The sequence below is a fragment of the Pongo abelii genome, chromosome 4 (assembly GCF_028885655.2).
Source record: "Pongo abelii isolate AG06213 chromosome 4, NHGRI_mPonAbe1-v2.0_pri, whole genome shotgun sequence".
NCBI lineage: Eukaryota > Metazoa > Chordata > Mammalia > Primates > Hominidae > Pongo > Pongo abelii.
In genome coordinates this window covers 61604974-61610149 of record NC_071989.2, presented here as the reverse complement: position 1 = coordinate 61610149, position 5176 = coordinate 61604974, and positions in this window count along the sequence as shown.

Genomic DNA, 5176 nt, shown 5'->3' with positions numbered 1-5176 from the left:
GCAGCTGGGTGGATCAGAGAAGATTCCTATATTCTCTGACAAAATTTGTACCAATACAGAGTCCATTGCATCTCAGTCTAAATCTGCCTTTCCTGTGAAGTATGAGAGGAGAAGGAAAGAGGAGGAAATGTGTGCTATTCTGACAGAGGAAAGCCATAACCCAGTTTGGTCCATGACACATATTGGTTGGTTTAGTGAATGCTGCTTGTAATCACAGCTCATATAAATATATAGGATGTGTATTTTGGAGATTAGATAAGAAGTTTTTCCAGCAATCCAAATATGAGTTTGTGCATGAAAAAGCGAAATTTCAGGTGAAAGAGATGAAGCAAATTCTGAATAAACCCAGAGAGAGTACATAATTGCCAACTGTTATTCCAGCTATTTCTTGGAATTATTTGGTCATTTACTTGAGAAATCTATATACCCATTCAAACATTTATTGAGTATTCTATTTGCAAGGAATTGTGTTTCTCATTGTGTGTGTGTGTGTGTGTGTGTGTGTGTAGCCTTGACTACAGTGGTTCTTCATGATGTTCACATATTTACAGTCTGGTGAAAGAGATACAATATTTGAATTTAACAATTTGAATAACAGTATAGTACAAGCAAGATGTGTTCAAAAAAACAGTTCAAAAAATTCTAACACTTAGACTCATTTCTAGCCTGAATTTTCACTTCAAAAGAAGCTTTAAACATTATTGTTAGTAAGCACTTAATATTTTTAAATTTCTACCAGATCACCATCTTTGATATTTTGAAACAAATCCTGAAAAATGCTATTTGCTCTGAATCTAGTTAATTTCTTGCTTAGTGAAAAGAGCCATGGGCCAAAACACCTGAGTGTTAGATCACTTGCTATGTCACTGACTGATTTTGAGACATTAGGCAAGTCATAATCTCCCTATGCCTCTGTTTTTTTGTGTGCTTGTTTCCTTAATCCTATGACTACCTGGCTTAGTTATCAATCAAGATTATAGAGTAGATTAAAAGAGATGGCAGTAAATGTGAAGTACATTCAAAGGCAAAAGCTCCAAATAATTATGGTTAAAATAAATCACTTGTATTTATTTTTAAGAAGGATGTCATATATAAAGTATCTTATATATAATGTAGGTGTGTGTATTTGTTCAGGTAACAGTGAGTAGAATCAGATGTGAGTGTTTTTTACTTCTATGTATGAGACAGTGCTTTACTAAACAACCCCCCTTTTCATTTGGGTTAAAGCTTAGAACAGAAGAAACTAATAATCATGATTGGAAGACATAGAATAGGTAGAGATGGACAAGACTAGAAAAGCTTTCTGCCTGTGTGCCTTCTTACTAATGCTATTGATGAGAACAAAAACTTATAAATGTGAGGAAAATTTCTGGTTATTCAATTAACTTAGTAGAGTAATTGAAGAAATTAAGAGTCTTGCTGCCTAGCCTAAGAAATTGCAAGCCAATAGCAAGGCATCGAAGAATCTGCAGTTTGGGCATAGGTAATGTAGAACAACTACTGCTAGAGACTTAGAAACTTTCTTTTTTCAAACTCCTCTCTGAAGGTTTCTGGCTAAGCCACACTGTGGATTAGCTAAGATAGATGTTACCTTTCCTCTTTTCAACATAGAAGAGAAGGCTTTTCAGCATGGTATGATTGCTACTTCTTTGGTCATATTTGGGAATTTCTAGATAACCTGTTGGGGTGTTTATATTCATGTGAGCTTTGATTGAACCATGGAATAATAGTTTTCAAACTATTTCATTTTACTTTACTACTTATAAATAGCCTTGATGCCAATTTCATTAGGTACAATGGATCTCATAATTTCAAAGTGAGCACTTGTTTTCCATATGTATTTTACTCCAAGTTTTTAAGTAAAAACTAACAAAGCCTACAAAGTTTCAGTTACGTAAGATGAATAAGTTCTGCATTAAAAGGGATTCGCATCCCTAATTTACAGCATGATGACTATTGTTACGAATACCATACTGAAGCAGAAAATTTTCCTGACCCCTTTGCAGGTGGGAACTGGAGTACATGGACACTAGAACTAGCCAGCCGCTTCTGAGCCGGCAGGGGTGGACTCCACTCTCTGGGTCCCACTGTGTTCCACCTGTCTCAGGAGGAGGAGTGCAGGTGAGTAGGTGCAGGAGCTGGGGTGAGTGCTTTTGGGCACCACAGGAGGAAAACTCTGTGTGGGCCCTGTGGCAGCATCTAGCAGGGGAGAACCCATGACACCTGAAGCCCCAGAGGGCATGTGTTACAATACTCTTTTAGCTTTGCCATCCGTGGCTTAAGTGCTAAACAGCTCAGTGAGCCATCTGCCTTTTTGCATGAGGCAGTTGCTCTCCACCAGCGAGGGCAGAGGGTCAGTGTGACAGCCTTTATCATCCACACCTGTGGCACCCGAGTTCTTGTTTGGCGTCCAGAAAAACCAGCTTGCACGAATGAATTGAAGGGTGGTGAATGAAGAGGATTTTATTGCTGATGAAAGTGGCTCTTGGCAGGATGGGGAGCTGGAAAGGGGATGGAGCAGGAAGGTGATATTCCCATGAAGTTTGGCCATCCCCAGCAGGACTTCTCTCTGAATCTGTGTCTCTGAAGTCAAGCTGCTTCTCTCCAGTGTCAAACTGTAGTCTCCAACATTCAGTTGCTTCTTTTCTTCTCCTCTTTGCAAGTGGTTTCTGGGGTTTTTATGGGCACAGGATGGGGGATGGGGTGGGCCATGGGTGGTTTTGGAAAAGGCAACGTTCGAGCAGGAAAACAGAAATGCATGTTCTCACTTCGGGCCATGGCTCCAGGTTTGATGGTGGGGCCCTCACTGGGACCCACCCTCTTCTGCCCAGAATTTCCCTGCCTCCTGACCCTATCAATATTATATACTTGGAATTTACTAAGAAAGTAGGTGTTAGTTCTTAACACACACACACACACACACACACACACACTCCTTCCTACACAGTAACTATGTGAGGTGATGACACGTTAGTTTACTTAATTGTGGTAATAATTTTACAGCATATACATGTATCAAAACATCATATTGTACACTGCAAATATATACAAATTTTGTCAAGTACACCTCAAAAAAGCTGAAAGAAAAGAAAAAAGCTTAAAAAGACTGTCACTTAGTCACATTATGATGGGAAACATGTTATTTTATATGTTACACTTTTTTTTTTGCATCTAATATATTTTTGCATGAGCAGCATACCATTCTTACTTCACTCAACGTCCATAGGCCCACCTGGGCTTTCCCACATCTGACAGGAACAACATGAGTTTCACTTTATATGATACATCTGTAATAACTAAATATACCATTAAGTAATGGGAACCATTCCCTTTTCTTCTCTCGACATACTTTCTAAAGAGTTCTACAGTTTGCTAATGTTCTTAGCAAGGGGATTCGGCAGCTCTTACTACCTAATTGGGCTACAGTTTTCATGTGACACATAGAAGACGTTATTTTTCAGGTAAAAAATGACACCAGAGCTAAATAACAGGAATTTAACCATCAAGACTGGGGACATGAAATTATGTGTTTTCCTACAACAGTTGATGACACCATTAGTACTTGAAGTAGAAAAAAGAAATAATACTCTTTGCAGACCTTAAGTTGGTAGAGAAAGAGCAAGATATATTATTTTCTGAAAACATTACTTTTCCTTCTGCTAATCAGGAGTAAAAGTCTCATGTTTGTAGCTCACAAATTCTGCTGAAACAGCTGGACAATATCTATCTGATGACAGAACAACAATTGACTGGAAGTATTTGCAGGATATTTAGGCACTTATTAAACTTATTGAAGTTTAAACCAAATATTTATCTCAGCTGCAATGATGGAAACAAATGGTTATCATCTGGAAATGTTTTCTATCAAAATATTCTTTTTTTTCAACTATAAGAACACAAGTATTAGGTTTTTCTGAAAAAATATTTTATTTGAAAAGTACTTGTCATTTTAGACTCTTTTTATTGAATAATCTTTTTATGAAGATAGTGCAGTGGCTCCACCATAGGGGTATATATATTTTTTGAAGCTGTTGCTATTATCCTAAATAGTACAAATTTGAGAAATTTTTACTATTGAGAAATGGCTACTCAAATTTGTAAATTTAACCTGTGACTTCAGAACTTTAATTCTAAATTCGTTGGCCAATATAATTAAATGGGTAGATTTGTTCTAATCAGCTGATCAACCTAAACTATTGTAGACAATACTAATATCAGGTTTTGTTTGTTTAAAGTCAGCATTTCAAATGTAAAATCAGGTCGCAGGCAGCAAAGTGACTTGCCTCGTAAATCATGGAGTAAAACTTACAATTCTTGTCCCTGATTCACTGTAATAGAATTGCAGCATCTTCTTAATTTCTTGTTTTAAAATTTGCTTGTATTTTTACATTCCTTTCCTTTTACTGAACAGATTCACAGTATATCATTGTTAACCTCTTATTAACAATATTTATTCCCATATGGTGTCTAGATCTGATGTGTTATAGACTTTGAGCAGAGATTGTTCAGAGAATAAACAAGCTTTTCTCAATCTGGTTTTTAAAAGTACCTCATTAGGAATACCTACCTGTGCATTTTTTTCTCTAAGATATTGATTATTTTGACTAGTATAAGACTCTCATTATCTAGTCAACTGGCATGAATCACTGAGAAATATGTATATTAGAACATTTAGCCATTATTGACCAGAAGAAATTTTAAAATAGCATGTAAGAGGTTGTTGCCATCATATCCTATTATAAATTCCAAATATTCATTTCTCTTTATATATATCCTTGGATTTCAATTTAGAGAAAGAATTTACTGATGATAATTTGTTCCCCTTCCTTATCTGATTAAAAAATCAATTCTGATGCAGTTTCATGCATGCCTGTGTGTGTATATATATATATATATATATGTAAGTTACAGTTAATACTGTGCACAACAAATGGAATGGAAGCATTGTCTTCATTAGTTATTATTGTCACTCAAGTAATTTGCTAAAATGTAAGTTTTCTATTAAAAGAGAGTTAAAATTTCTCATCTGCTAATCAGGCTAAAAGAAGACCCAATTTTTTGCAGACATGTTTTTAGTTTAGTAATATTAAAAGACAAATTATTAGTCAATTAGTAATCGAAAGACTCATTTTACCTCTGGCTGTGTTTTTCTAAGCTAAATTTATTTATTTCCACA